Consider the following 12,219-nt stretch of genomic DNA (forward strand, 5'->3'; position numbering starts at 1 on the left):
CCCTCCCATAGACGAGGTGTCTCCCTCCCTCCTCCTCTCTCCCCCTCCCTCCTCTCTCCTACCTCCTCCTTCCCCTCCCGCGGCCGAGGTGTCTCATTCCCTCCTCCCTCCTCTCTCCTACCTCCTCTTTCCCCTCCCGCAGCCCTCCTCCCCTCCTCCTCTGACCACCCTCCTCCCTCCTCTATCTTCCTTCGATCGCCCTTCTCCATCCTTTTCTTCTTTCTTCCCTCCTCCTGTTGCCATCCTCTCTCCCTCCTCCTCCTCCTCTTCACTCCCACTCCTTCCACCCGCTCTCTCCTAATTAAGTAATGTAATAGGTATAGGAATTTTCAGTTTCTAGTTTCTAGTTTTTAGTAGAGTATATGTAGTAGTAGATGTAGATGTAGTAGTACTTTCTAGTTTCTAGTTTATAGTTTATCCAATTTGTTTATAGTTTCTAATTTACTCAATTAGGTAAAAATTTAGTTGGTAGAAAAATATATTCGACACTTTGATTTAACTAGTACTAGAATAGAATGTAAGTATAAACTATGATGGTTCCGGTTGTCTTTCAGAATGGTTTGAATATGTGAAGAAATGAAAATGAAAATGAAAATGTGAAAATGAAAATGACAATGAAAATGAAACCTCCGAGTGGCCTATGTTTTGCCGGAATATTGATTTATTTCCGTTTCGGTAAATTTGAGGCGCTTGAAATATTCTGTTTTTAGAAAAGGTTATGCCGAAATTTTGTCAGAATAGGAATTAATTAGATCTCATTCCGGCAAAACATAGGCCACTCAGAGGTTTCATTTTCATTTTCATTTTCACATTTTCATTTTCATATTTTCATTATCATTTTCTACTCGGATGAGTAATGCTTATAGGGTTGACTTTCGGTTTGTCGAAGCTCCTTGTGTCACTTTTTGTATGTTCTTGATGAAGGAATACAGACTATTGCCGTGGGGGTCGCTTCCTCTTCTTTTCTTCTTGCGATATATACCTTGGTACAATGCGCAAGGAGAAAATAAGAGGTGCGACCATCACTGACGGTCAAAATATTAGTGTGAGGGAGCGAAGACTCCCAACTGTTGTCGGGGTGGCCGCTTCCTCCTTTGTTCCCGTGTGCTAGATATTCTGGTAATGCACGTGTGAACGAAGGGCGGAGCGGTTATCACCGACGTTGAAATAATAGTGTGAGGGAGTGCCCACCAACATACCCCACCATATAAGTGTGAAAGAGTGTGCACCATGTACACCATGAGATATGAGAGTTTTTCAAGGAAGCCTCGACAGATCGAAACTCTACCCATGTTGATTTTTCATATACATCAATAGTTGTCGTCGATTTTTAATCTTTGAATCATGAGCACAGGAAATGTCGTCTGACGACGACGGGATCCTTGAGTGTGATTATTGCGGTGAAAATTGGGGTCTGTGCGACCGCCAGCCTCACCTACGAAACGACAGGTTCTTCACCATCCAGCTTGACGAGACTTTGGATGTTTTTACGGTACGCAACAATGACCACTATTTTTTGCTTCTTTGCTTTTTGTTTCTTTGCTTCAACGTGTAATTTCTGGTTTTTTACAATTCGACTAGTGCATCCCTTTCCATGCAAGACCGTATGTCTTGGAGAAGCCCAGTTTTCAAGAAATGAAGAACATGGAGACGAAGAGAGCTCGCCTAAGGACTAAACATGGTTTGACGTTTCTGGTTACACTATGCAATGCAATTAATCACTCGCATTTTGGTTGCTCAACTTGGGAAGCTCTAGGCAAGGCATATGGATTTTAGGAGGATATGAAAATAATATTCAATATTCGTCGTGAAGATGATATTGAAAGTAATATCGACATTTGGGTGGATGTCAATATGTTTTTAGTTTTACCTCAATGTGAGTTTGGTAACCATATTTGTTAAGTGATTTGTATTTTTTATGTAAAAATAGTTTGTGTTCGTCCCTACTTAACTTCTTTATTTTTAATTGACAGCTTATTTCTCTCCTTAAAAAACTCAAAAGATAGTAGACAAGACCTACTACACTCCTGGCTCCGATCTAACTTGGTTGGAGAAAAACCATCTCATCTCATTTATTGATGATGTTGTTTTTATAAGAACAATTATGAAGATATTAGCGAAAGTTATTCTAAATACGTGGCACTAGTGCATGAGTTGAACCCTAATAATTTCGATGTAGATATCATGGTAAGATTATTTTTTACCGTTGTGTCATTAATTAGTTCATCTTTTGCATACATAATTTTTTAAGGAAAACTAGATTGCTAACTATATTATTATGTTCTTCAACAAAATTCCCACAAGAGGTTGTGCCTCAACTGATGACTATAGAAGGTCGTCATTTGAATGTTATCAACTTACGGCCGCGATGGCCTATATGTTTCCGCAATGCATACTCGCTTTCTAGAAGGGATGAAAGCCTGAAATTTAAAGGATTTAACAATTTAATGAAAAGCCACCGACAACTACTTGGTGGAGACGCGAAGCATTTGCGCATGCCACTTGTCGAAGATAGGTGGATCTCTATTCTTCACATTGGGGGGGGGGGTGGAGCTTACGGTTTTTATGTTATTTTACCGAGTAGAGAGTAGTAGGTTCTACCTAGGAGAGAATAATATGTTTTAGCCAAGAGAGATGACCTTTTTTAGTTTATGACATTATGTACTAATGATTAGATGATGAGGATGATGATAAATTGTTAGATGATTAAGATGATGATAAGTTGTTAGATGATTGAAAGGATGATGAGTTATTAGATGATTAAGAGGTGATGAGTTGTTAGATGATTAAGAAGACCATAAGTTATATGACACATATTATATTAAAGTGGATGGGTGCAAGTGATTAAGTTGGGTTAGAAGGAAAATATGATGTTGCGCACATCATATTTTCCTTCTAACCCAACTTGATCACTTGCACCCATCCACTTTAATCTAAATGTTGTGTTTGCATAATTGTTATTGATGTTGTATATTAATTAGTATAATTGTGTGTAAACATAATACAAATATGAAAAAAAAGAAATACGCCCTTTAGTAGTGGTGCGGCTTCTAAGAGCTTGCTAATGCTTTTGCAGGATAGTAGTGGCGCTTGTTACGAAAGCACGCTAATGCTAACCTAGTTAGCAGTACCGCGGGCTGTCCGCGCTACTACTAAATGTTAGTTGTAGCACCGTAGCAGTAGCACGACACCCCGCTCTACTGATAGGTTCCTGACCCGCGCTACCGCTAGGGTTTCTCCTAGTAGTGTCTCGACGCGACAACACAACGGGGCGGCGCGGTGGCGCTAGCGGCTGGCGGCGCCCGCTCGACCTAGATTTGGGCCTGTTTGGGCTTCATCTGGGTTTGGGAAGGTCGACAGCTCGGCCCTCGGTGATGTCGCTCCTTGGTGGTGGGTCGAGGCGATGACAGTCTGCAGGCGATGACCACCTCGTCGGTCGACGAGTTGCAGCGCGGGGAGAGGGACTGTATGGGCCTAAGTGGGGCCCGGCCGGGCCATCAGGGCCTGACAAGTCCTCGTCGCCACGTTTGTCGGCTCCGCATAGGCGGTGGAGGTGGTCCCCTCCCTCCGATCGAGTTGTGGCTGCTCCCGTGGCCGTTTTCTCCTTTCCCCCTCGAGGCTTCGTGTTGGCAGCTCTAGAGTGACGGCGAGGATGGTCCGGTAACCGTGGTGGCACAGGCTGGTGGACGGATGAGCGGGTAGTGCACTACGAAGTGTGTGTGGGGGTGGTGGTGGTCATTGTGGATCGGGAGAAATCCCTCGCGGCTTGCCCGGCACCGACGCGGTGAGGACTTCGAGCGTCGTCGGACCTTCGTGAAGGGCGTGGGGTATATTCCTCGTCCACTCCCTCCGCGTACCGGGGAAAACCTTAGGACTTGTTCAGGCAACAATGGCGGCATCGTCGCATTTGTTTTTAAGGTGTTGTTTGGTGCGCGACGCTTTGGTATGCTGGGGATGCGGTGGTACTTCTCCGGTGAGTGCAACTATTGCCGGTCTTCTTTTCTTTGTCAATCTACCGGTGTCCGTATTTGTTTTTTTTCTTTTTTTTCTTTTTAGGTTTGTTTGTGCCACGGTCCCAGCGAGCTAGATGTATCGGATAGTTGCTTTATAGTACAAAGCGAGAAAAACCCTTTATCGTTGATTTCATTTTGCGTGGGTAAACTCAGATGAATCTTCAGGACGAGTCAAAGATGGCTGCCCTCCCGCCAGCTTAATTATGCTAATTGTCATTGCTCTTTTCCTCGATTCTTTTCCAGCTATTTAAGCATTATACCGTGTGAATTCTCTGCGCCGTACCATTTTACTTTTGGTTTCCACTAAGCTTAAACAAATTGTGCCAACCTAGGAAGGATAAGGCGGCATTCCGATTTGATGGCTACCGAGCTGGGCAACTCAGCAGGGGATCAAATGATGGGGTTACCCTTTTCGACGACGCTTTAAAGAAATACTACTAGTTCCATTCCCTGTTTATTTTAGCTGACCAGTCATGCTTATTCTTGCTTGAAAAATGTAAATTTCACCCTTTTGGTTGTTTGCCATGTCTATGCATATCTATACTACTATTAAACAATCCAACAAGAATTACACTACATACACCCCATCAAACGTTCCACAAAAAACAACAACCAATCAGCACCCTACGATTAATCCCACAGATCTTAATCTAACAGCCCTCGTTAATCCACCGTCTGCTGGGTGTACTTAGCAATTACAATTGGCTGAACATACTCCACCAAGGAAACTTCCAATCACGCAAGAAAAGAAAAAAAAGGAGAAAATGCCCAGCAACGTCCCCTGTAATCACGGGACCATCCAGCCACCAGCATCACGGGACCATCTGCCCACGCGACGCTCCCCGCCTGCCGCGCCCCACTCGGCCACCGCGCCGCTCGCCCAACACACTCGAGCGTCTCCGTTTCTTCTTCCTTCCTCAGATCCAGCGCCCCACCAAGCCGCCGTTCCAGGTTTCTCCGGCTTGCTCTCCTCGCCTCGCCTCTCCTCGGGATCTCCCTCTCCCTCCCCGCATTCCCTTCCACCGCATTCCGGGGTATATTTAGCCTCCGGTCCCTAGAGGCAGGCAGGAGGGGGAGGCGCGCGAGCACCCGGACGGCCGTCTCCACCGTCGGTCACGCGGCGCCCACCTCCGTCCGCCCTCCGTCCAGATTCCTCTTGAGTCAGGTTTCCCCCCGCGGCCCGCGCCGTCTCCTTTCCGGCGTCGGCGGCGTCCTCTGACCCGTGCTCTGGATCTGGGTGCTGTGCGCAGACGGTCCGTCGGAGAAGATTATGGGCGGCTTCGTCTCCAGGATCCTCCTGTAAGCGGCCACCTCCCCCCTCCGTTTGAATCTTGAAATTTGAAAGCGTGGTCCTGCCAAATTTGTCATCTTGGGTTTGGAAAGAAACTGATCCGAGGCGGCATAGGCATGCGGCTTTTCTTTTGATTTTTCTTCAGAATAATAGTAATGCATTGGTTGCTGGTTGGTGCCTGTTCAGAGGGCTCGCTTTATTTAAAAAAACAAATCGGGAGATGCCTTGCTTCCTGTCGATTTGTCACCCCCTTCCCCGGCGTGAAATACGAGCCACACGAATTCACAAGTTTATTTATACGAGTACATGTTTTATTGCCTCGAGGTCGAGGAGCATGGGATAAATTTTTCAATGCGTTGCACAACGGTCAAATGTTCTCTTCGCTTATATTCTTATACAGATTTATTTCTCTTTTTTAATATTCTTGTCTGATGGTCAATTCCAAGAAATGCTTACGGTCGGATAATGTATTGTTGTTTTCGCACGTTGATTTTAATTCGGTTTTCTGCCAGCTCATGTCGAACTCACTTTTCATGCTTGATTTCAAACAAGCTCACAAATATAACCAACATTGCATCCACCGACATCTTTTATCGAGATCTGCCTCCATATTAGGCCTTGTTTGTTCGTGTTCTTTCGAGCACAAAGGATGCTGAGAAGCTCAACTTCAGTGCATCTTCAAAATGGCTAGCTGCTCCACTTTGTGGATTATTTGTGAAGTGGATCAAAGTGTAAAATAAAACAATTTCTTTGTCTAAGCCAAATCACGTGGGAAAGAACTCGATAATAAAGCATGTATATTATGTTTAGTAGTCAATAAACATAAACACTTCCATTTTATGTTTTGGTGTTTGATGCACAATTTACATGTAGGCTGGTTTTCGGCTATGCGTATCCTGCATACGATTGCTACAAGACTGTCGAACTGAACAAACCTGAGATCGATCAACTCATAATATGGTGTCAGTACTGGTAAGCTGGCTCCTTCTGTTGTATGATTAGAAGTTCACAGCACTAACCTAGGGAAATAGTTTGGAGATTTAACAATATCATGGTAAGGCTACCAAGGGTTGCATTCTTTCATCTTCTCTTTGGACAAGTTCCTAACATCAATATTATCATGTTGAAGGCTACCATTTTACTCAGAGGCAAAGCTGTTGTTCTTTATATACTTGTGGTACCCCAGGACAAAGGTACTAGATATGTCCCTTACAACTTCTATTTTGCAGATTTTTCTGCACATTTAACTGATCTGTGCTTTCATTGCAGGGGACTACCTACATTTATGGGACTTTCATTAAGCCATACATTTGACAGCATGAGAATGAAATTGACCGTAATTTGCTTGAGTTCAGAGCTCGTGCCAGCGATGTTGTTGTCGTTTATGTCCAGAAGGTTGCTGCTGTTGGACAGAATACCTTCTTTGATGTTTTGAAGTATGTTGCCTCACAATCACCATCCCAGAAATCAAAGCAACAACGTTCTCAGGTGCGAATCATGTGTACTGTATTATGTTTCTTTCAGAATCAATTGATGTATTTTCACCCTGGCGATGTTCAATGCACCATTTAATCTCCTTTATGACTTGCTAGGCCTTTCTTGTTTTCTCTTTTACCCATCGGATGATAAACGATGAGTTTTGCATGTTGTATGGTGGCCTCTAAAATTTCCACATAACGATGAGTTTAGCTGGTGAAATCCTTGGACTGAAATTCACTGATTCTTTGGAGGATTCCCATGATCATATCCTCGGACTTTAGGAGATGAGTTTAATTGCATACAAGTGCTGCTTCGGGATTATATCTTTGTATCCACCATTAGTGGCTGGATCACACAATTCCTTTTAATTATCAATTATAATTTTCCTATCCGTTAGCAGGACTCCAATCGTGTTCATGTTTCAAAATAGTTGCCTGGGAGCATGCTTACAATATTTGTGCAGACCAGCGAATCAATAAGACTTTTTAGTTTTGTCTTTTGTGTTAAGAGAAATGTAATAAAGAAGCCAAAATTTTTCTGAAGGTTTCTTAGTTGAAGGAGACAACAAAAATTATCTATGGTCAGCATGAACACACTTTCATACTATGCCTTTTTTTTTGAAATGCACTTTCATACTATGCCTTAGTAGCATGGAGTATGTACGCTCTCTTTTTAAATGTTTTCTTAAACTAATTAATACCCCCATATTTTTTTTTAATTTTTGAATTTATATGTTTTTATCAGGTCAAGCAGGATGATATCTCTGGTTCTCATGACATCTGCGATGCTTGAAACTTTATTATCTTTTGAGTGAAGAGCCGTCTTTGTTTTGCAAACACTATCTGGATGGAAAATCCTACAAAGCGTTTGTAGAGAAGCATACGGGAGCTATGTTTGACAAATGCCTGATGTACAGGTTAGGCTCTGTAAAAAATGATTCACAGACAATAGTGTAATGAATTCTGTTATATTAATACATTATCATGTTATCTTTTGGTTTTTATTTAATAATACCTACTAATAAGAATGAATGAGTATATTTTTTTATCATTATACGTGCGTTGCACGTGCCAGATTACTAGTCCATCTAAAGCATAGAAGGTGTAGATCCAGGCATTTCCTCTTCACCGTGGTTCTTGTTGTGTCGATTTACACGCATTGTGCCCCGGACGTGGATTTTGTTTCACAGTTCACAGACGGAGATAGTCTATACGATTCTGTAAGTGCCATATCATCTCCCTTTTCCACAAATGTGGTTGCTATGTGGAATTCCTTGGTTCCCTTTTATCAACCGAACAGAATTCCAGCCGGATTATATCGAATAAGAAAAATACTGGGCTATTTACTAAAGGCCGTCTACAAAATTCTCCACCCCATTCCGTCGCAAAAAAGAAAGAGAAAAAGGAAATCTCCACACGATTATCACAGTTTCAGTTAAGTAGGTGGCACCTCTTTTGTTACCTCCTTTTTGTCGTGTCCATGCAGTGCGGTTTGGTAGGTACAGTAGTGGTGCAAAGAACATTCTATAAACAGCACTGCATCAAGATGGACTTGCCACTATTGATGATCTAATTATTCTCGTCACAGTCGTGAGGTTGTCGCGGGGGCCAATTGGCGAAGCATAAATAAAACTGTGTGCTAGCTCTCTTTTTCGACCACATCACAGGGTGGCCTCTCGTCAGACCAGCTTGAAGGATCCTCTGCTTCGTAGCTTCGCACTAGACTTTGCATTTTAATTTGTTATAGTAGCTTTGCAATAGACTAAGTTGGGTTCTCTTTCGTTTCCAGAAATGGAGTGTCCAGGTTGGGTCGAGCACACGATCTTTGCCATGGTGAGGCCTCCGATCTTGTTCTTTCCGCTCTGAAAGCTAACTCCTGTTGGCTTGATTGGATGGAACCTGCTACCTGGGCGACGGTGGCCAATAAGCCGCTCGTAGTTGCAGTCTTATCTAAACAACTCCAAGACCTGGCTTGCGCTTTTCTAAAAACATGTTGGATGTTCGTGCTTTGCTATAAATAAAAAATCTCCCCGTGTCCTCGGCTTTGCTATGCGCTCAAGTTGGGCTTTGCTGTGAGTTGTGACTCGTCGAATGATTTGCGCTGTGCTATTTATTTGTTAGAAATTATTATGAGGTATTCTTTTCTACACATAGTATTTTTCGTTCTCCATGCAGAAGTGATACATTAACCACCACCGTTGCTGAGTAGTAATGGATAGAAAAAAGACTATTCTCAAGACAACATTAGTTGATATTGGCTTGTTAATTTTTTCTTGTTGAGAAGAGATGGTTTGTTTAATTTTTCTATGTGGGCAGTGCCGGAGCCTAGTTAAGGCCAATATGGCCAATATGACATATGCCCCCCAACAAAGAAATTCTTTAGATTAATTCTTTATATATATTTTTGAAAAGAAGCAAAAAAAAAGCCTCATCGGTTAATTCTTTATAGGTCACACCGTCACACTATTTCGACCATAGTACTCGTAATGCATTCATACTCTTGTTTTTTTTTTTGCGGGTGCGTTTAATTAACCACGTCGACTATGTTCACGGCTCATCTAGCCCCCTCTCAAATATTGTTGAAGCTCCGACATCATATGTGAGAGCAAAGAGGTAGTGCCAGAGAGAAGAAAACTACGTATGTTATTCTAGGAATGGCAAAGAAAGTGATAGCTCACTAAGAAAATTAAAATCTGATTTAATTAAACAGCAACGCGTTAGGGGAGCTTCCAGAATATATTGTCTTGGTGTCCGATGAAAAAAGGAATATAATGTCTTGGTGACACACTTAACACGACTTTAATATCTGGCTGTGCTTCTTGTCCGTGCTTTGTTATTTTTGAGAGCATATGCTTACTTCATGAATGTTCCCCTGTTCCTAGAATGGAAAAAGTCTAGACGGAATTACAGGAAAATTTTAAAAATTTCTCAAATACGATGCCCCTAAAAAGTCAAATAGATTATTCTAGTCGGCAAAAATGGAGCTAAAAGTGATTTGTGAATTGTCTGTCCGCACTTTTGGCAAAATATCTGCACAAGTGTATGTATCCTTTGAGAAAATGAGACAAAAGGTTTGCCCCATCCACTAATTTAAAGGGTTAATTTCAATTTTTACCATGAAAATTGGCGGTAGTGACAGAAATTACCTTCAAACCAAGAAACAATCAACATTTGACCCCTAGTTTAAAGATTTCTTTCAGATTTTACCCCATTTGACCCCGCCCCTAAAAAACGAGTTCTGGTTAGGCATGCCACGTATGTGGTTATTCTATTTCATCGTTGATTAAGTCTGTCTATTTTGTTAGAAAGCCGGTTCATGTCGGGTCATGACTGGTCTGGACCGTGTCGCACATCGCGCCGCTCGGCGCCTATTCTAGGCTGGTCTGGGCCGGACCGCGTCGTGCCACGCCTGACCCTCGTCTGGTCATCCTCTCTCGTAGTAACCCTAGGTCCTGAATCAATGGACACTACCTCTAGCTCTCCACCGACGACCGTCGTTGCTATCCAGCCTGCTAATCGTTGTTCTTAGTTCTTCCATCATGTCCTCCAACTCGATTACATGAGCTCTATGCGAGCGCTCAAAGGTGCTGCCATTGACCCCGCTCAAAGGTGCTGCCATTGACCCCTTGCCCTTACTATGGCAAGGTAGTCAAGTTCTATGTCTCCAACACCAATGAGCATGATGATTAGGTGTTTTTCAAGTACTAGAAGCATAGTGTAAGCAATAATGTTGTTGTTATCATAGGATTGGTATGTTTGTGGTTAGATGCACTTTTGGATTTTTATGTCTGAATTTTGTTAATAGTGTGTGATTTCTCACGCTGGAAACTAGACTATATTGAGCATCTGATTAGTACACGCTCCTTGTTGGTGATGTTGTTGGTGAAGCAGTTGGTACAGTAGAGGATAAAATAGAAGAGCTTGAGCAAGCAAGAGCTGAGAGGAGGACGATTACAGGTGCAAGCAGAGGCAATATGTGCAGTTACCACAAAGTAGGTGGCATGAGCAAGCAACAAGCAACAATGTTGTTAGTTTTAGGGAGGGAAGTTGTATTTGTGCTAAAGTTGTTGTTTGGAGGTGTTATGCTGCTCAATTATCTGTGTGTATTGTTGGTTCTGAAGAAATTTAAGAAATGGTTTCTGAACTACTCTAAAGATCAGTGTACGCAATTGGTTGCAACTCTTAGTTTTGTTATATGCATGTGAAGTGGTACTTTTTTTTGCTAAGGTTGTAATGGGATGATCAATGGTAGTGTTACTTTGTACTCCCTCTATAAACTTTTATAAGATCATTTAGATCTCTGTAAACTTTTATAAGATCATTTGCATCATTATTTTAGTAATCTAAATGACCTTATAAAAGTTTATAGAGGGAGTATGTTGCAAGGCTGTAAGGGATGGTCAATGCTAGTGTTTGTCTGTAAGTAGCGAGATTGTAAGACTTAAGATCACTGAAACACTACACTAACATTTGTAGTTCGGAAATAACTTAGTTTCACAACAATTGAACTAACATGATAAAATAGAAAGGAGACAAACACACCGTTACATATCCACGCTGTTACAAATAAAAAGAAGACAAGCATACTTCACAACCATATACTTAGCAAACTGGTGCTACAAAGGTTCCAAATTTAGCAAATTCATAAAATAAACAAGGAGCAAATTGATACTCTCATAGGTACCAAATTTAACCAGCATAAGAAACTAACCAATGAGACAAAGAGAATAGTGCCACATCTTCAGAACAAGAGGTAGCATTGCATCTTCAGTCTTTTGCATCTACAAAAGAACTTCATTGCACCATCTTCAGAAGAACTCGATTGCAACATGTTCAGTTGTTGATGTGCAACCCCATGACCCACTCTGATCGGAGAGCAAGCACAACCTCCTCCTCCTTCGTCTTGTCCTTCTTATTAGGCTTTTGGTGTGAGGGTCCCTTGAGGCAACATCCACCACAATGATCCAAGCAAACAAATTCCTTAGAGGCGATGTGACACGTGGGCAGTACATGAACCAACACGTGTGCTGAACCGGAACAGGGGAGTGTCTCGCCTCGCACATGGTCCAATGTATAATCTTCAATGGATGTATTTGAGGCATTCTTTCTCCTCTAACTTGAGGATCCTCGTGTGGTTGAGTAGTGATGAGTGGATTATATGCATACTTTTAAGAGTATGTTTTAGTGCTAAAATCCCTCGTATCATATCCATCTAGCATTTACGCATGTCTCCAATGCATAGTTTTCAGTATTTACTTGTTTTACCAAGTTCGTTGCACAATTTTTTGTTTTTGTTTAGTTTTTATTATATCCTAAGATTTGTGGTCTTTGTAGGTCCTTTGACATGTTCATGGACTTGGGACATCGAAAGAACCAAGGTGTGGATCAAACTGGCGAAGATCCACACATCAGACCTAGGCTGTTTGGAGAGTTTGAT

The 12,219-nt window shown here is 42.2% G+C and overlaps 1 pseudogene; it reads left to right on the top strand.

Annotated features, from left to right (window-relative positions):
- Positions 1–1,357: 1,357 nt before the first annotated feature.
- Positions 1,358–7,575, top strand: LOC123428199 (annotated as a pseudogene).
- The last annotated feature ends 4,644 nt before the right edge of the window (positions 7,576–12,219 follow it).

Source organism: Hordeum vulgare, chromosome 2H (assembly GCF_904849725.1).
Source record: "Hordeum vulgare subsp. vulgare chromosome 2H, MorexV3_pseudomolecules_assembly, whole genome shotgun sequence".
Taxonomy (NCBI): Eukaryota; Viridiplantae; Streptophyta; class Magnoliopsida; order Poales; family Poaceae; genus Hordeum; species Hordeum vulgare.